Source organism: Triticum urartu, chromosome 7 (genome assembly GCF_003073215.2).
Source record: "Triticum urartu cultivar G1812 chromosome 7, Tu2.1, whole genome shotgun sequence".
Lineage (NCBI taxonomy): Eukaryota > Viridiplantae > Streptophyta > Magnoliopsida > Poales > Poaceae > Triticum > Triticum urartu.
Genome location: NC_053028.1, coordinates 397,633,128 through 397,654,510, shown reverse-complemented (window position 1 = coordinate 397,654,510; position 21,383 = coordinate 397,633,128).

Genomic DNA, 21,383 nt, shown 5'->3' with positions numbered 1-21,383 from the left:
AATAAATCATATCCTGGGGACTACGCACACAACCAGGATCAAGAGAATTAAACCATATCTTAGCATCGCCCTTTAATGAGAACGGAAATATTTTGAGTAAATAGAGGTAACGTGATCTCTCATTATTAGTGAACAGGGTAGCTATATCATTTAACTTAGTAAGATGTGCCACAACAGTTTCAGATTCATAGCCATAAAACGGATCAGATTCAACCAAAGTAATTATATCAGGATCAACAGAGAATTCATAATCTTTATCAGGAACACATATAGGTGAAGTAGCAAAAGCAGGATTGGGTTTCATTTTATCTCTAAGTGATTCTTTATTCCATTTAATTAATAACCTCTTAAGCTCATATCTATCTCTGCAAGCTAAAATAGCTAAAGAAGCATCTTGATCAAATAAATAACCCTCAGGAATAACAAGCATATTTTCATCATCACCATCATCATCGTATTCAGATTCAATAATTTCTTTTTCTCTAGCCCTAGCAATTTTTTCTTCTAGAAAATCACTAAATGGCACAGTAGTATCAGGCATAGAAGCAGTTTCATCATAAGTATCATGCATAGCAGAAGTGGCATCATCAATAACATGCGACATATCAGAACGAATAGCAGAAGCAGATGTAGGTGTCGCAAACTTACTCATAACAGAAGGTGAATCAAGTGCAGAGCTAGATGGAAGTTCCTTACCTCCCCTCGTTGTTGAGGGATAGATCTTGGTTTTGGATCTCTCAAGTTCTTCATAGTGTCCAGAAGATATAAATCCCAAGTGACTCAAAGAGTAGAGCTATGCTCCCTGTCAACGGCGCCAGAAATTAGTCTTGATAACACACAAGTATAGGGGATCGCAACAACTTTCGAGGGTAGAGTATTCAACCCAAATTTATTAATTCAACACAAGGGGAGCCAAAGAATATTCTCAAGTATTAGCAGCTGAGTTGTCAATTCAACCACACCTGGAAACTTAGTATCTGCAGCAAAGTGTTTAGTAGCAAAGTAATATGATAGTGGTGGTAGCGGCAACAAAAGTAAAGACAACAAAAGTAATTTTTTTGGTATTTTGTAGTGATTGTAACAATGGCAACGGAAAAGTAAATAAGCGTAAACTAGTATATGGAAAACTCGTAGGCACCGGATCAGTGATGGATAATTATGCCGGATGCGGTTCATCATGTAACAGTCACAACATAGGGTGACACAGAACTAGCTCCAGTTCGTCAATGTAATGTAGGCATATATTCCGTATATAGTCATACATGCTTATGGAAAAGAACTTGCATGACATCTTTTGTCCTACCCTCCCGTGGCAGCGGGGTCCTATTGGAAACTAAGGGATATTAAGGCCTCCTTTTAATAGAGAACCGGAACAAAGCATTAGCACATAGTGAATACATGAACTCCTCAAACTATGGTCATCACTGGGAGTGGTCCCGATTATTGTCACTTCGGGGTTGCCGGATCATAACACATAGTAGGTGACTATAGACTTGCAAGATAGGATCTAGAACTCTCATATATTGATGAAAACATAATAGGTTCAGATCTGAAATCATGGCACTAGGGCCCTAGTGATAAGCATTAAGCATAGCAAAGTCATAGCAACATCAATCTCAGAACAAAATGGATACCAGGGATCAAACCCTAACAAAACTAACTCGATTACATGATAAATCTCATCCAACCCATCACCGTCCAGCAAGCCTACGATGCAATTAGTCACGCACGGCAGTGAGCATCATGAAATTGGTGATGGAGGATGGTTTATGATGACGACGGTGACGAATCCCCCTCTTCGGAGCCCTGAACGGACTCCAGATCAGCCCTCCCGAGAGGTTTTAGGGCTTGGCGGCGGCTCTGTTGTAACACCCCGAATACGATTTTTCCCAATATGTACTCCAACTCTTGCTGTTTTCGGCGTTAAGTTATTTTATTTCATGGGTTCGGGTTTTTTTCTCCGTGTGTTGTTGTTGTTGTCTGCATCTCATATCATATCATCATGTGCATTGCATTTGCATACATGTTCATCTCTTGCATTCGAGCTTTTTCCCCGTTGTCCGTTTTGCATTCCGGTGCTTCGTTCTCCTCCGGTGGTCATTTCTACCTTTCTTTCGTGTGTGGGGATTAAACATTTCCGGATTGGACCGAGACTTGCCAAGCGGCCTTGGTTTACTACCGGTAGACCGCCTGTCAAGTTTCGTACCATTTTGACTTCGTTTGATACTCCAACGGTTAACCGAGGGACCGAAAAGGCCTCATGTGTGTTGCAGCCCAACACCCCTCCAAGTTGGCCCAAAACCCACCAATACCCTCTCCATCATCTAGAGTGTTCGATCACGATCGCGTGGCCAAAAACCACACCTCATTTGGACACTCCTAGCTCCCTCTACCTCTATATAAAGACCCCTCCTCGAAAATCCGGATCTCCCCCGTCCAAACCCTAAAAAAAATCACCTCCGACGCCGCCGGACACGTCCGGACGGAGCCGGACGCGTCCGCCGCCTCCGCCGACCAACACCATGCTGCCACGTGGCGGGAACCGCGCCCACATCGCCGCCAGCGCCGCCGGCCCGCGAGGCCCGCTCGGGGCCCTCCCGGCCCACGTTCCCCGCCTCCTCTCGCCCTCAAGCTGCCGCCGTCCTCTTCGCGCCCGGCCGCCCGAGGCGACCGGAGCCACCGCGCGCTGCTCGACGCCGGCTGGCCACAGCCCGCCGCGCCGCCCTGGTCCGGCGACGTTCGCGCCGCCCCGCGCGTCGCCCCACGCCGTGGTCGCCGCCTCCGGCCTCCTCCTCAACGCCCGCACCCGCAGTCGGCCGCCCCGACTACTCCGGCCATCTCCGGCGACCTCCGGTGTTCAGTTCCAGTGAACCTCGTAAAACGCGCCCGGCCAGATCTGGATCCGGATCTTGCCTCGGTTGACTTTCCGTCCCTAACCCTAAATATTTTGGCATTGTTCATCGCATCGTAACTTTGCATCTGTAGCTCCGTTTTGGACAGATAGCATATCAAAATGTTCGTCTCAGAGAGCACATCATTTCATCTCATTGCATAATTTTCATTTGAGTTAATATTGATGCCCGAAATACTGTTAGAAGAGTGCTATTTGAGATAATTGTCAGATCTGCTGCTCCAATTAGAGATTTGTGATTTTTGCCATGATTATTGTGTGCATTATATGCCCCTGAGCTCTACATGAGTTTTTTATATGTTTTACCATCTATCTAGAGGTGCAACCCATGTATTTTTATGATGTGTGTGGTGACTAGCACAAGCTTGCAAAGTGGAGCATTCGTTAATGCTGATTTCAGGGACTTAGCATTTCCACTAAGTCCTTGACCTAGTGGGTCCCAACTATTAGGGGATAAGAAGGCACTTCCTACCATGTGAAGATGTAGCTAGTGGGTCCCAGCTATCAGGGGGGAAACATTTTTTCGTGAAATGCCGAGGCCCTTTCGGTGGGTCCCCGCTATCAGGTGGAGGAATCATTAGTTTGCATATAATAAGGAGTCACATCCCAGCATGCAGCCGTGGACCCAGCTGTCAGTCTCTCCACATATAGTCCTCTTCCGATGATTGTCGTTCATTGACCATGTTGACCACGCCACACTGAGAGCACCAAGGCGGTGAACTACGGCAAGGCCTAGGAAGGGAACGTCCCGGAGTCGGGGAAGACTCAATAGTTATTTCCCACACGAGGGGGGAGTACGAGGGTTTACTGGTTCGTCTGCCATCGCCAGAGAATAACAACAGGTGTGTCTGAGTAGAGGGATGGCCAGGCCAGCGATGGGAGTAGGGTGGGGCGGTGAGGCCTATGCGGCAGCACAGCCGGCCACGGGAGGCAGGAGCGGGCAGTCCTGCCGGCTCTAGTTTGGGTGGCTGGAGCAGGAAGACCAGAGGTTGAAGAAGCATGACGAATGTTGGATGGACATCGCACGGTCACTATAGCTAGAATCGTTTATATTGACTAAGTTGAAAAAGCCCTACATCCGTGTCAACTTAGTAGGCCCACAAGTTAGCCTCCAAATAAGGTGGGTCCCAGCTAGTAGTGGGAGTAATCATTTTTTGAGCGTAATAAGGAGGCACTTCCTTGAGTGCGAAGATAAAGATGGTGGGTCTGAGCAGTTAGTGGGAGGAACATTTTTTCGCGAAATACGAAGGCCCTTCCGGTGGGTCCCTGCTGCCAGGTGGGGGAATCATTATTTTGTGTGTAATAAGGAGACACTTCCTTGCTTGCGGCCGTGCACCCAGCTGTCAGCCTCTCCACATACAGTCCTCTCCCGATGGATGTCATTCGTTGACCATGTTGACCATACCGCACCAAGAGCACCAAGGTGGTGGATGACGGCGAGGCCTAGGAAGCGAACGACACGGAGCTGGGGAAGACACTGCAGTTGTTTCCCACGTGGAGGGGAGTACGAGGGTTTACTAGTTCGTCTATCATCATCGGAGAATAACAACAGGTGTGGGTGAGTAGAGGGATGGCCAAGCCAGTGATGGGAGTAGGGTAGGGCGGTGAGGCCTGTGCGGTATCACAGCCGGCCAAGGGAGGCAGGAGCAAGCAGTCCCGCTAGCGCAGGTTTGGGTGGCTGGAGCAGGAAGATCGGAGATAGAAGAAGCACGACGGCCGTTGAATGGACATCTAACAGCCACTGCTCTCGTGTGTTGACTAAGTTTACACGGCCTTGCGTGCGCGTCGATTTTTTTAGGAAAGCGTACGTGTAAACCTAGTAAGGCCACAAGTCGGCCTTAAATATGTGGAAAACAACATACAACCCATGTGCTATTTTTTCTAATAAATTTACAGCCCATTGGCTAATTCTTAAGGATTATTAAGCCCATATTCTTTTTGTTAGCATTACAGCCCATATTCTGGCCACGGTTAAAAAATTCAACGAAATTTCCATATTTCGGTGCGGTCTGAACTGTTTTCAATCCTGAAATTTCAAATCACGTTCAAACTAATTTTGAAAAAAATAAATTTATATCAATTTAAAATCCAACATATTTTTTCTTGCAAAAACAATTAAATTTGAAACTAATTGCCGATTAGATGTATTTTTAAAATTTACATCCCATTTCTTACTACTTATAGCCCATTTTCTAGGCAAGCGAATACATCACTCTCGTCTTGAAAGATTTGCAGCCCAGCTATCACAGCCCTAGAATATCTGAGTGTAGATAGTTACATATTCATCCATGCATCATGTCTAAGTTTATTTAAATTTGAAATGGGGGATGATTCAAACCATAGCATCAATGAAATTCAAATAGGTTCAACAAGAAAATATTTTCAGTGAACCCAAATGGCCTTAAAAATGTTCACCATTTTTGGAAAATGCTGGAAACAGAAACCAGAGATGATGCACATCTTTCCATGACAGTTATGGTCATTGAATTAAATCAATAGGTATTTGAGTTCGGGTTATAAATGCCTATAATTATTTTTGTAACTCAAATAATTCGGAAAATTATTGTGAGGCCTTAGATTAATCCAACTAGTTCACACAATAATTTATAGAAGCAACAAAACTGATTTGGTTTGAAGACCAAATCAAAACAAACTAAAAAAATTACAAAACAGAAAAAAGAACTTACATGGGGCAACTAACCTGGCGCCCAGGCACTGTGCGGCTCATCTGTCCCAAGTGCGAGTCATCCCTGACATCGAGCCAGTCGGATGCAGAGCGTGTGCCCGGCGCGCGCGAGCACGCACCCAGGCCACCTCCTATTGGAAATATGAGTAAATTACTACGAGATTTAATCCAAATAAACAGAAAATAAATCATGACTGAAGTAGTAGAGATTAAACTAATCATGCGAACTAGCATAGTAGATGAACAGATCACATCTAGGGAACATACTAGAAACATGAATTCTACCACGATCTCGAATAGGAAGGATAGAATCACATACGATGTAGCGGGAGCAGCACCGCCGGCGTTGACATTGTCTCCCATGTCGTCGAGGATGAGGTTGCCGAGGTCGGGGAAGTAGTCGTCGTTGGCGAAGTCGTCGCTGCCAGCACTCGCACGAGTGCGCACCACAAAAACCTGACCTCTCCTCTCCCATACAGGATCAAGAGAGGCGGGGTTCCGGACGCCTGTTGTCCCTTCTCCCGGTGCACACCAAAAGGAGGGATGGAGAAGACTTGCTTGGCAGCGCAATGATCTGGAACGGTGATGCGAAACCATACGAAGTGGCGACGGCTAGGGTAGATGTCTGCCTGGCTATATAGTGCGGGCCGGGTAGGTCGTGGGAGTAAACCCCACGTCCGAGTCGTCACGATCCAAAAGAATTGGAAATGGTTCAGTAATTAACACGTCCATTAATTATTAATTATTGACTCATTAATTTTTCCCGAGCAGCAAAAATATAGACAACGTGCAAAGCTATATCCTCGGCTCGGCTCAATCCTGCAACCCGCAGCGCGTCGTGACAAGGCGTGGCGTGGCGAGGAGAGCAAGGAGGAGGAGCGCGCGTGTAGGTCTCCTCTTCTCATGCTCATACAAGTGGCAGAAGAGCTCACCTTATAAAGAGGTGCAACTCTTCCTCAACTTCCATGGTGGGACTAAACTCTAGTCTCACTCACTCCACTCACATGTGTGCATGAATGGGCCAAGATAATTTCAGAATTTTAGTTGGGATTTGGGCCAAAGGCCTACTAGAAAAATTCCAACAATCCCCCTCAAAGTCTCATTGGCACATTTCATCATTTAGTTCCAAAACATTGTTTATATACCGGTGCTTAGTGGAGGCTTTGAAGTTGAACTTCCACTTAGAGTTTTATGCTACACTAGATCACAACTTGAATAGTGGACTATGCCTTGAACTACAAGTTTTCTATGAGACTAGTTTCGCACAAATTCTTGACCAATACTGGGCTTCCGCAAGGCTTCCCCGCTGGTGGAGCATATACGTCATACTCCAGGGCCTTTCATGAATTTATTAGAGAACACCCAATTCTCACAGACTGCGACGTTAACATTCAAATTCATATAGGTGTGTTCCTTAGGAGATGCTCTGCAGGACAACATCTCTACTTACTCGAATTAGCCACTTGGAACACATTAAGATAAATATCAACCTGCCATGCAGATCAGGAGAGTATTGCATCTTCACAGAGTGGGATAATTAAAATAGGAATACTCTCCTCTTAGCTGACCAATAGCTTGTCTCCCACTTCTACTTCACGGGATCTCCGATCACATAGAGTGGGTTACCACTATGGAAAACTCATGCGGTGGGTCTCAAACCCATCTCCATCGATGCATTATCTATCACATTACGTGATAGACCTTTTGTGAAGGGATCTGCCAAGTTTTTCGATGTTTGGATATAATCCAACGTAATAACTCCTCAGTTCCTCAATTTTATGACAGATTTTAGTCTCCTCTTCACATGCCTTGAGGACCTCATATTGTCCTTAGAACTGTTTATCTTGACGATCACAGTTTGATTATCACAGTTCATCAGGATAGGGGGTATTAGTTTTTCAACCATAGGTAAGTCCAGCAAGAGCTCACGAAGCCACTCTGCTTCAATAGTGGCAGTGTCTAATGCTGTGAGTTCTACTTCCATAGTTGACCTTGTTAAGATGGTCTGCTTGCAATACTTCTAGGAAACAGCATCACCACCAAGTGTAAATACATAACCACTTGTGGCCTTAATCTCATCAGCATCAGATATCTAGTTTGAGTCACTATAACCCTCTAGTACCCTTGGATACCCGGTGTAGTGAATCCCATAGCTCGCTGTGCCTTTCAAATAGCGCATAACTCTCTCAAGTGCATGTCAATGATCATCTCCCAGTTTTGACACAAACCGACTCAGCTTGCTCACAGCAAAAGAGATGTCAGGCCTCGTGGCACTCGCCAAATACATAAGCGAGCCAATAATCTGAGAATACCTCAGTTGATCTCTAGCAATCCATCGATTCTTTCGAAGCAACACTCTAGCATCATAAGGAGTTGGAGAAGGAGTGCAGTCGCTATACCCAAAATGAGTCAAGATCTTTTCCACATAGTGAGGCTGAAGCAGTGTGATCCCACCATTCTCATCTGTCAACAGCTTGATGTTTAAGATAACATCAGCTACCCCTAGATCCTTCATCTCAAAACAGCGAGATAAGAAATCATTAACCTCCTTGATTAGATCAAGTTTGGTTCCAAAGATCAGTACATCATCAACATACAGACAAAGAATAACTCCTTCGCCCCCACCATGGCGATAGTACACACATTTGTCACCATCGTTTACTACAAAGCCAGCTGCAGTTAATGTTCTGTCAAACTTCTCATGCCATTCCTTGGGAGCTTGTTTAAGGCCATATAAAGACTTTAATAACTTGCACACCTTTCCTTCCTGACCAGCTACTACAAAACCATCTGGCTGATCCATGTAAATTTCCTCCTTTAACTCTCCATTGAGGAAAGCCGTCTTAACATCCATTTGATGAACGAGAAGACCATGTGAGGCAGCCAATGATAGTAGCACCTGAATTGTGGTCAGTCTAGCCACGGGTGAGTAAGTATCAAAGAAGTCTTCACCTTCTTTCTGGGTATAACCCTTAGCCACAAGTCGTGCCTTGTACTTTTCAATTGTACCATCAGGTCTAAGCTTCTTCTTGAACACCCACTTACATCCTACAGGTTTGCACCCATAATGACAGTCAGTGATCTCCCAGGTTCCATTAGCTAAGATGGAATCCATCTCGCTACGAACAGCTTCCTTCCAGTAGTCAGTATCGGGAGATGCATAAGCTTCTGAAATAGTCCTGGGTGTATCATCCACAAGGTACACAATGAAATCATCACCAACGGACTTTGTAGTCCTTTGTCTCTTACTCCTCATAGGAGTTCCATTGTCACCCTCAACAGAATTCTCAACGTGTTCCATCGCAATGGTGGGTTTAGGAATTACAGCGAATTCCTCACTAGATGGATTAGGTATCTCCTGATTTGATGAACTCGACATATCCTTCATAGGAAATATGTCCTCAAAGAAAGTTGCATCATTCGACTCCATAATCGCACCAACATGCATGTCGGATACCTCAGATTTTATTATCAAAAATCTATAGCCAATGCTATGAAAAGCAAAGCCCAGAAGAACACAATCCACAGTTTTTGGTCCAAGCTTGCGCTTCTTGCGAATTGGTATATTGACTTTCGCCAAACAACCCCAAGTATGTAGGTAAGAGAGTTTCAATCTTTTCCTTTCCCATTCCTCAAATGTAGTCATGGTCTTATGCTTTGTGGGAACTCGGTTTAGGACATGACACGCAGTCATTAGCGCTTCCCCCCACCATTCCTTGGAGAGACCCAATGTGTCTAACATGGTGTTAACCATATCAGTTAGAGTTCGGTTATTTCTTTAGGTTACCCCATTTGACTGAGGTGAGTTCGGAAGCATCCTCTCATGGATTATACCATGTTCCGCACAAAATAGATCAAATTCATTGGAAAAATACTCTCCACATCGGAGCTAAGTCGTTTAATTTTCCGATCAAGTTGGTTCTCTGCCTCAGCATTATAGTTTTTGAAGAATGTTAAAGCCTCATCTTTTGATTTCAGAAGATACACATAAAAATTTCTCGTGGAGTCATCAATAAACGTCATGAAGTATCTCTATCCACCTTTTGTCAACACGCCATTCATCTCACAAAGATCAGAATGTATAAGCTCTAGTGGCGCCAAGTCTCTTGCCTCTGTAGTCCTATGGGACTAGCGAGGTTGCTCAGCTTGCACACATACTTGGCACTTAGAGCCTTTGACAGTAGAGATTTTTGGAATTAAATCCGTATTGGCTAGCCGCGTCATGCAACCAAAGTTAATGTGACAAAGTCGTGAATGCCAAATATCAGACTCATTATTGTGGAAAACATTATTAATAATTTTAGTGCAAATATCTGCAAAGATAGGCGGAACAAGCCTCCGCTCTCATAGCCTTTTCCAACAAATTGTCCATACTTAGAAATTACAACTTTATTGGATTCTAAAACCAACTTAAAACCATCTCGACATAAATGGGAACCGCTAACGAGATTTTTATTGATGGACAACACATGATGAACATTCTTCAGATGCACGGTCTTCCCCGAAGTAAACTTCAGATCGACTGTACCGACACCTCGAACAATGACATGTGACCCATTTCCCATCGCCATAGGAGAAGTCCCTATGACATGGTAAGAAGAAAACATAGAGGCATCAGCACAAACATGTACATTGGCACTGATGTCAATTAACCAATCAGGAGATTGAAATACTGAAAGGATGGTAGGAAGAACACCGTACCCAGATTCCTTCATATCAGTATCACCGACGACAACATTAGCGGACTTGCCGCTCTTCTCATGTTCACGCTCCTCAAAGCGGTTAGGCCACATTGGAGCCCAGTGATTAGGATCACTACAGACATGGCAAAGTCCCTTCCCCTTCTTATGAGAATTCTTCTTGAAGTTGGTAGAATGTGATGGATTGTTCTTTGTTTCAAACTTGCCTTTGCCCTGAGTTTTGTTCTTGTTGATTTTGAACTTGTTGGGCTGGAAGTTCTTCTTTTGTACCATGTGGGAACTAGAAGCTCCCTCGGCAACTCGAGCATGTGTGTCCTTTGCTCTCCCCTTCTCTTCAACATCAAGAGTACCAATGAGATCCACAACGGAAAACTCCTATCTCTTGTCTTTTAGGGAAGTAGCAAAATTGTTCCACGAAGGTGGACGCTTGGCAATGATGCCTCCGGCGAAAAATTTGTCCGGCAACACACACTTGAAGTACTCGAGTTCCTTTGCGAGCGACTGTATCTCATGAGCCCGCTGTACAACAGAGTGCTCATCGGTCATCTTGTAGTCATAGAATTGCTCCATGACGTACAACTCGCTGCTGGCGTATGAGGCACCATACTTGGCCTCAAGCGCAACCCACTTGTCATTGCCGTTGTCAAATGACATATACGAATCCACAATGGGATCATCAAGAACACTTAGAAGAGCACCTTTAAAGAGAGTATTGATCTTCTCAAAAGCTTCCAGCTGTGCTAGATTAAGATCGCCCTCAGGCTTTCCCTTGGTGGCGTCATAGCAGCCCATGGTCTGAAACCAGTAGACTGCTCTTGTGCGCCACCTCTTATATTGCGCCCCCTTAAAGGCAGGTGGCATCAGATGCGCAGCAAAACCACTCGGAGTAAAATGCCTATAATCAGGTTTTTGGATTGTTGGAAATATGAGCAAATTACTACGAGATTTAATCCAAATAAACAGAAAAAAATCATGACTGCAGTAGCAGAGATTAAACTAATCATGTGAACTAGCATAGTAAATGAACAGATCACATCTAGGGAACATACTAGAAACATGAATTCTACCATGATCTTGAACAAGAAGGATAGAATCACATACTGTGTAGTGGGAGCAGCACCGCCGGCGTTGACGTTGTCACCCATGTCGTCGAGGATGAGGCTGCCGAGGTCGGGGATGAAATCATCGTTGACGAAGTCATCGCTGCCAGCAGTCGTGCGAGTGCGCTCCCCAAAAACCTGATCGCCCCTCTCCTGTACAGGATCACGAGAGGCGGGGTTCCGGAGGCCTGCTGTCCATTCTCCCGGTGCACGCCGAAAGGAGGTATGGAGAAGAATAGCTTGGCGACACAATGATCTGGAACGGTGATGCGAAACCATACAAAGTGGCAGCGGCTAGGCCTGACTATATAGTGCGGGCCGGGTAGGTCGTGGGAGTAAACCCCACGTCTGAGTCATCACGATCTAAAAGAATCGGAAACGGTTCATACGAGGCGTGGAGAGCGAGGAGGAGGAGCGCGCGTGTAGGTCTCCTCTTCTCATGCTCATACAAGTGGTAGAAGAGCTCACCTTATAAAGATGTGCAACTCTTCCTCAACTTCCGTGGTGGGACTAAACTCTAGTCTCACTCACTCCACTCATATGTGTGCATGAATGTACCAAGATACTTTCAGAATTTTAGTTGGGCTTTGGGCCAAAGGCCTACTAGCAAAATTCCAACACCTCCTGGCTCCCTACTTCCTCCTACGGCTCCCTAAAGACGCCACACACCTCCCTGCCTCTCTCTCCCCTCCGTGCTCACTTTCCGCTCCCCTGGCTCTCTCCCCTGAGGTCACCCGAGCATTGTCGTCGATGCCGCTCGCCACCACCACAGCCACCGTCGTCCCGACAACACCCTAAGTGACCTACGAGATCCGCCTCGTCCCCCTCTTCCTCCTCACAAAGACGCATGGCGCCGTAAGCCCATGGGTGCCACCAGCTCCGCTGTTCCCCTCCTCGGCCACCGAGGACCACGGCCGATGATTCGCCGCCTCCCGTGCGTCCCCGACCTCGCCATCTCCTCCATCAGATTCTCTGGGAGCCCCTGCCCCTCCCCCTATGCTCGCCCCCTCTATTCTCGCCCGTTAGCCACCATACCAGCGAGCTCCAAGCTTCGGCCGCCGCCATGGCCAGTGAGCTCCGTGATCTCGAGCTCCTCCACCTGCGTTTGCTACATAAGTGTTCCCCTGGTGACCCCAGGAAGCCGGAGAGCCCCTCAATCGCTCTTTCCATGCCCCGTAGCGCGTGAACCATGGACGACCGAACTCCGGCCGCCACCCCTGTGGTCGTTGTCATCATTCCGGCGACCCTGCTGCCCTTCTGTTGGGTCTGCTAGATGCGGACAACGCAGGCTACCCCCTGGTGGTCTCCGCGCGTCCATCCGCCCTCTGTAGCTCAAGTCTGGCCAACTCTTACTGAAGTTTTGGTCATCGCCGGCCAAACTCCGGCGGGCTGACGTGGCCATGTAGTTAGGGCTAATCATTCATTAATTACCCCCCCCCTAACAGACACTGATAGTGGGTCCCGCAGCAGGTCAAATTTGAGTCAACGCGGGATGTAAGCTAGCTTAGCCATTGTGTCACTGACATGTGGGTCCCACCAGTCAGGTTTGACCCTGTTGACATTCTGACGTCACTCTGATGTCATTTCAATGAAATAAATGTTTTCTGGAATTTTAAATAAATCGGAAATAATTTATTTATTTCAGAAAATTACCTAAATTTCAAAAATTCATATAAATTCAACTGTAAGTCCAAATGAAATAATTTATATATGAAACATCATCAGAAAAATATGAAGAATCTTTTTATGGCATTCTCATGCATCTTTGAACAACTTATACCTACTGATCAGGTCAAATCAATTAAAGGGCATTTGAAATGGTTCTTTTGGAGTTTGAATTTGAATCTTTGATTCAAATGAACTTCAACTAATATGGTAGCATTTTGCATTAGCTCAAACACTAGCATATTGCCATGTCATGATTATGCATCATATTGTCGCATTGCATTGATTATGTTCCCTCTTGTTTGCCGATGTTTGTCCCCTCTCAGTAGACGTTGTTCCAACAATGTGATCGATGACACTAATGAAGACACAATTCTATCTTCAGAAGTGCCAGGCAAGCAACCCCCCATTGAGCATTCTGATACAATCCCACTCTCTCGCTCTTGCTCTCTTTTACTGCACTAGGACAACAACAATTCAACTATTACATGCTGCGGTAGTTGAACCCCTTTCCTCTGCATGACATGTCTTTGCCAAAGTAAATAGTTGAAACCCACCAGCATGAGTAGGAGTGGTTTGATCCATGATGTGCCTACTCATCCATGCTTGCTTGTAATGCCTGCTATGTTTAGAGTTGTGTCAGGTATGATTCATCTGGGATGAATTGGGATGGAGATGAACATGTCCTACTGTTGAGCGCTAAGTGTGTAACACAATTTGGTAAAGGTAGCGATGAGAGGCCATGTAGGAGTACATGGTGGGTTATCTCATTGAAACTGTCCTCAGGAACTGAGTTCCGTATTTCTTATGCAAGACAGTTACTATGACGCATTGGAATGCTTAAGTGCCCTTCTTGACATATTAACTGTCTTGATCTCTGTCCAGGAGTTGCAAGTAGTTTCTGGTGTTTGTAGTATGCTGGAGGCCGTGCACAGTGCTGACTTTAGGGGTGGGCTGTGATGCGGTAGGCAAGTGGCATGGTGTACCGAGTCACCCGTTTGGTGACTCGAGAACCCTGCACACATCGTTTGGGGCTGCAGTGGAAACCTTGGACAGATTTCCTTGCGGATGGAACCCAAATAGGCGATAAACATGGACTAGAGAATTGTGTGGTTAGTCAGGTCGTGGCCGACACCCTCGCTGGGCTTCCGCTTGAAGGTTGCCGAGTACATGTCTGTAAACGGTAGTAAGTGGTGGGAGCGTGTGTGAAGAAGTACACCCCTAAAGGGTTATAAATGATCTATTCAAATAGCCGCCTCCGCGGTAATGAACTACTGGGTTGCTTATATAGTTCATAGACAAGTGAAAGTGGATACTCTAAAATGCGCAAGATAAGCGTGAGTGCTATGGATGGCCTTCTCATAGGGAGACGGGAGCGGATCCATAGTGGTGTATTGATATGGTGAATATCTGGACTCATGTGAGCCACCTCAAAAGAGTTACCAACAGTCGTAGTAAAGGATAGCCACTGAGTCCAAGCTAGCTTGCTGCAGTTAAACTCCACCACCCCTTTGTTGATACTGATGCATATGTAGCTAGATCTGATGTAAGTCTTGCTGGGTACATTTGTACTCACGTTTGCTTAATTTATGTTTTGTAGAGAGACCTCAGTCTCACTAGTAGTTCCGTGTGGACTTCGACATTTAGCTTGTTACCTCAGCTATGATCTTGTACCCTTGGGAGCGTCTTGTAGATAGTTAGGCTCTAAAGCCTTCTTCCTTTTCAGATGTTTGTACCCAGATATGTTTATGCTTCTGTTGCGTGTATGCTCTGTATGTTGGGTCATGTGACCCATGATTGTAATTCTTACTATGTATGACTCTTCGGAGCCTTCTGAACAAATACTTTGAGTCATAGAGTTTTCTTGTGATGCCATGTTGTATTTGTACATATTGAGCATATTGTGTGTATGATTTTGAAATGCTTGTTATGTGTGGGATCTGACAATCTAGTTGTTTATTCGTGGTAGCCTCTCTTATGGGGAAATGTCTCCTAGTGCTTACACTAAGCCATGGTAGCTTGCTACTACTCTGGAACACATGGGATTATTGGCACATGTCCTTCTTTGCTCCTGTGTTTGTCACTTCGGGGAAATGTCACGCGTTGTTCCTTTAAGTCCTTGTAGCTTGCTACAACTTGGGTTCATACGTTGATGACTAACACGTGCATTGCTGGGTCATGTATGCCTGTCCCTATAAGTTAGTGCCACCTTGGTTTTACGACTAGTCATGTCAGCCCGGGTTCTCTGTCATATGGATGCTAGTGACACTATCGTATACGTGAGCCAAAAGGCGTAAACGGTCCCAAGCCAGGTAAGGTGGCACCCGTGGGTATATCGTGCGTGAGGCTACAAAGTGATATGATGTGTTTCATGCTAGATCGGTGTGACTTAGGATCGGGGTCCTGACACCAGCAGACCTGAGAAAAGCAAGTAGGCCTTCGTTGGGTATTCTTTTAGAAAAGTAGAACTGGGATAGCCATTTTCAGGAAGAAAAAAACACACTGGGCTCATCATGTGGTAAACATAACATAAAATCCTGGGCTAGACGGGCCACCACCCCCTCATAGCCTCGTTGTACCCTGCTCCGTCTCTAAAACTAGTAAATAACAACTGCACGGCCTGCTGGGGCCCTGGTGTTAGCCGCTTGTTGTGTAATTCTCTCGTTTATTGACTACATTGACAATGGCGTGGGACCCAGATGTCAAACCATTAGGAGGAACCTTTTTTGGCTTGTAATAATGAGGCACTTACTTGCGAACTGCCATGACCCTAATGGGTCCCTACTGTCATCCTCTACACGTACAACCGTCTCCTTATTCCTCTCGGTTGTTGACCATGTTGACAACACTAGACGGCGGCACACCGCGCACGACGAGCGAACCAATTTAGATGACAACGACGAGGCCTCGGACAACAAGAAACAAGAGTCGTGGAAGATGCGGCAGTGTAGTCGCAGGCGGAGGGGGCTACGAGCAACTGGTTCGAGTGCGGGTGCATGTTGGGGCAGACGTCGCTGGTGAATAACAGGGTGTGTGGGGGAATAGAGGGATGGACTGGCCAACGTTTGAGGGTATGGTAGGGTGGCGGAGGCATAGCCAACCATGGGAGGTGGGAGCAGGCGGGACCGATGAGGTGGTTTGGTTTGGGCGACTGGAGGAAGAAGACAAGAGAAAGATGATACACGATAGATGTTGGATGTCAATCCAACGGCTGGTAGGCAGAATCATTTATTGACTAAGTCAATAACACCTTGGATATGTTTTTTCTCGTGGGTCCCAAATGTCAAAATACAAATATGTCACGACCATGTAACCTTTCTTATGAAAAATTACAGCCCATTTGGTGTGCTAGTTCAAAATAAGTTTGTGGGTACTACGGGGGCTAATCACATCGGTTCTGTAATGCATAGTGAGCTCAAGCAGCGGGCGAGAGTGATGTTATTACCCTTGTTGGGGATTTTTTTTACAATATTTCTCTCTTAATTAAACAAATGGCAATCCATTTGCCTTTTTTCAAAGAAAATATCACATTCAGAGCCAAGTTGAAAAGGGCAACAACATCTAACTCCAGCTTACAAACTGTACAAAGGCATGAGGGTTAATTGTTCATCGGGTTTACACAAAATCAAGATTGAAAAGGGCAACAACATCTAACTCCAACACTGTTTTCGGTAGTCAGAATCAAATGGATCGGTCAGGTCCATAGAATGAACATCCCGGGGTCATAAAATTTTCTGGATAATAACAACAAGATGTTGTAAATAGAAGCCCGGTACAGTCAGAAGCCCTTTTGTCCAGCTGAAACTCCTTTCTTTGATCTTCGACATACCCATCCGTCAAAACCATGTTGCTAGTAAACTTAAGCCTAATGGACAATAGTAACCTCACATTCAGCGGGAAGAATGTGACAAATCTAGTGTTTGCATGGTTGGCTACATATCGTTCCAGCGTTATTGTCTTCAATCGAATGCCATGAGAACTGAGAAAATCCCAGTGCTTACGAAACCACCGATTGGTTATACCTTTCTTACCCTATCATGTTGCCTAAATAGACATGAAGATTGAAACAGTAAAGGTCTAAAAGAAGAGTGTCGAAAGAGCAACAGCTAAACCGTTAATTCTAGTACACTCTATGCGGGCTTCTAATGTGCGTGAAATTATCACCTTTATATGCAACTTCTCTAGACATGGAAAGCATTGCAGCAAGCCAATAATCTTATTCAGGTCAAAACTATTCATATGGATATATAAGATCTTGATAGAATCCAGAACCATTGATAGGCATCCATGGACAAACTCTTTATTGAGCATATAACATAATATTGGTACAAAAATTGTACTCCATATGATATAAAACTAATGTGCAGAAATTTAAAATTCAGCTTATGATTACAAGTGTAGATGATAATATAAAGTACCTGAAGAACTGTGGAGCCAAACACCATCTTGAAATGAGCACAGAGATCATGTATTGCACCCAAGGTCTCCAGTTTAGGCGTAGAGACGACAATTATTTGCGATGGTGTATAATGGGAATCAAGGATCAACCTTTGAAGTGAAGGGGCATCTTTGATGATGAGGTTCCTTCCGTCAAAAAAATTCCAATTCTTACAAGGTTAGGCGACTTTATTTGGAGACAAGCAATTCTAACTGTCAAAACAAGAAATAAGCACTCTAGGGTAGGGCAACTAGAGTGGATGATGTTGTGCAATGAGGCCTCCAATATACGAACCCGAACAAGTGAAAGTTTTTTGACAAGTGGGAGTCAAAGATTTTGGACCAGATTGTCTGGTAAGTTGCACAACGCAAAGGTGGCGGTGTGGAGAGAGGAGGAAAATTGCGAGATGGACATCGGTGGTGAGGGAACAAGTACATTGCATTCCTTATGTGGTATGTGATTTCTGGGGAAATAGTAGAACTCAAATCTTTGGCCAAATGTAATATTGGGGATGGAAGAAGTGCTCTTTTTTGGTCTGATCTATGGCACTCAGCTTGCCTCCAAGATATGTTCCCTCACCTTTTTTCATTTGTTAAAAACAAGGACACAACTGTGCACTCAATCATTCACACTGACTATCTAGAGGATCTGTTTCATTTGCCTCTGACTGTACAAGCATTTGATGAGTTTGAATCTATGGAAGACACTAGCATATCTTTAAGAGCTTCTGAATTCCTTGATTGCACTAACACTTGGAGTTATATCTGGGGAAATGAACAATTTTTTGTGGCTAAGTCTTACAGAATTATGATGGGAGTTAAAATTTGTCGGCGTTCTGGGAACGGGGGTCCCAGACTTGCCTGCCTGCGGCCCACGGCGTGGCTGGGCTGGTAGGTCTGTACATCCCATCTTCATCGACAAGGCATTCAAGACCCTCGCGAGGGGCCAAGCCTCGCGAGGCGGACGACGCAAGACCTCCTCAGGAGCGGCCTCGCCAGGCAGGCTCACGAGGGGTGGAGAGATCAAGGCGAGGCAAACCTCGCGAGGTCCTTGTGACGTGAGCCATGACGATCGACACCAAGCAGGCGCCAACGCGTGCACGTCCTTGTTTCCTCTTTGGTGCTACGGGAGCAAGCGCAGGCGCGGAGTACCGAGGCATCAAGCAAAGGTTTCCATATTGGTGCAACGAAACCAAGACCAGAAGGACGGTAAGACGGAGGTCACCGTGGAGCCCAAGACGGCGTTGAGGGAGTCCTGGATTAGGGGGTGTCCAGATAGACAGACTATACCTTCGGTCGGACTCCTGGACTATGAAGATACAAGATTGAAGACTTCGTCCCGTGTCCGGAAGGGACTTTCGTTGGTGTGGAAGGCAAGCTTGGCGATACGATATGTAGATCTCCTGCCATTGTAACCGACTCTGTGTAACCCTAGCCCTCTCCGGTGTCTATATAAACCGGAGGGTTTTAGTCCTTAGGACGAACAACAATCATACCATAGGCTAGCTTCTAGGGTTTAGTCTCTCTGATCTCGTGGTAGATCAACTCTTGTACTACCCATATCATCAATATTAATCAAGCAGGACGTACGGTTTTACCTCCATCAAGAGGGCCCGAACCTGGGTAAAACATTGTGTCCCCTGCCTCCTGTTACCATCCGCCTAGACGCACAGTTTGGGACCCCCTACCCGAGATCCGCCGGTTTTGACACCGCCATTGGTGCTTTCATTGAGAGTTCCTCTGTGTCGTCACTTTTAAGCCCGATGGCTCCTCCGATCATCAACGACGGTGCAATCCAGGGTGAAACTTTTCTCCCCGGACATATCTTCATATTTGGCGGCTTTGCACTGCGGGCCAATTTGCTTGGCCATCTGGAGCAGATCGAAAGCTACGCCCCTGGCCGTCAGGTCAGATTTGGAAGTTTCAACTACATAGTGGACCTCCGCGGAGACTTGATCTTCGACGGATTCGAGCCGCAGCTGAGCGCTCCGCACTGTCACGATGGGCATAATCTAGCTCTACCGCCGAACAGTGCCATGGAGGCCGCACCCGCATCTGCTCCGACCCTTAATTCGGAGCCAACTGCGCCAATCGAGGATGGGTGGTTGGACACCGTCTCGGGGGTTGCAATCTCTACGGCGATTGAGCCGAACACCAGCCCTATTCTCTGCGAAGCCCGTGACTCCAAGGAGCCGGACTCCTCTCCAGACTCCGAGCCCTCCGCGCCCCTACCGATCGAACCCGATTGGCCGCCGATCATGGAGTTCACCGCCGCGGACATCTTTCAGCACTCGCCCTTCGGCGATATTCTGAATTCACTAAAGTCTCTCTCTTTATCAGGAGAGCCCTGGCCGGACTATGGTCAACAAGGTTGGGATGTGGACGATGAAGAAATTCAAAGCCCACCCACCACCCACTTTGTAGCCACTGTCGATAATTTAAACGATGTGCTCGACTTCGACTCCGAAGACATCGACGGTATGGACGACAATGTAGGAGATGAACATGAACCAACGCCTATAAGGCACTGGACAGCCACCTCATCTCATGATGTATACATGGTGGACACACCCAAAGGAAGCGACGACGAGGAACACAGGGATGCAACGAGGGATTGTACATTCGAAAGGCAATCAAAGCGGCGACGTAAGCGCCGCTCCAAGCCCCGCCTCGATAGAGAAAGCAGCCATAGAGCCGGACGAGCCGGCGGACGATGAACATGCCTTCGAGCAACCGTCCGAACAGGACAACTTGGATAAACAAACCGAACACCCCATCCCCGGTGAAAACAACAGTCCGGACGACCTTACGCCAGATAAGCTCATGGAGCAGAAGAACCTCTACGAAGGGCTCGTCGCTACTGCGCGTAGCCTGAAAAGGCAGAAGCGGAAGCTCAAAACTGCGGAAGATGCTCTCAAAATCAGATGGAGCAAAGTACGCAACACCGCAGACAAATATGGTGGCAGACGCCGCACAAAAAGCTATCCAAAGCGAAAGCTACTGCCTGAATTTGACGAGGAGGCCTTAGAGCCCCCGTAGTCAAAAAATAGGAAAGCCACCCGGTCGGTAGACGACCGCATGGCCAGCATGGAGCAGCAAGCGGCAACGCACACAAGCCGGCATGCGATCCACCAAAGGATCCGCATCAAAAAGATGGCCCAGCCAAATCTATCTACGGGCCAAGAAAGCAAGCTCTAGTAAGCAATGCAACACAACAAATATCCGAACATCACGGCACACCCAAATACAGGGGTGCCGCACACCCCCTATGTTTCACCAATGAGGTGCTGGACCATGAATTTCCAGCGGGATTCAAGCCCGTAAACATAGAGGCATACGACAGAACAACAGACCCTGGGGTCTGGATCGAGGATTATATCCTCCACATACACATGGCCAGAGGAGATGACCTCCACGCCATAAAATACTTACCCCTCAAGCTTAAAGGGCCAGCCCGGCATTGGCTCAAAAGCCTTCCCGAAAACACCATTGGAAGTTGGGAAGAGCTCGAGGATGCTTTCCGAGCAAATTTTCAAGGGACCTATGTCCGCCCTCCGGATGCAGACGATCTCAGTCACATAACTCAACAGCTCGGAGAGTCAGCTCGGAAATTCTGGAACAGATTTCTTACTAAAAAGAATCAGATAGTCGACTGTCCGGACGCCGAAGCCCTAGCAGCTTTTAAGCATAACGTTCGAGACGAATGGCTCGCCAGACACGTCGGTCAAGAAAAGCCAAGAACAATGGGCGCATTAACAAGCCTCATGACCCGCTTTTGCGCAGGAGAGGACAGCTGGTTGGCAAGATGTAGCACCAGCGACCCAAGTACATCCGGGGTTAAGGATGGAAACGGAAAACCCCGACGCAACACGGACCAGCGCCGG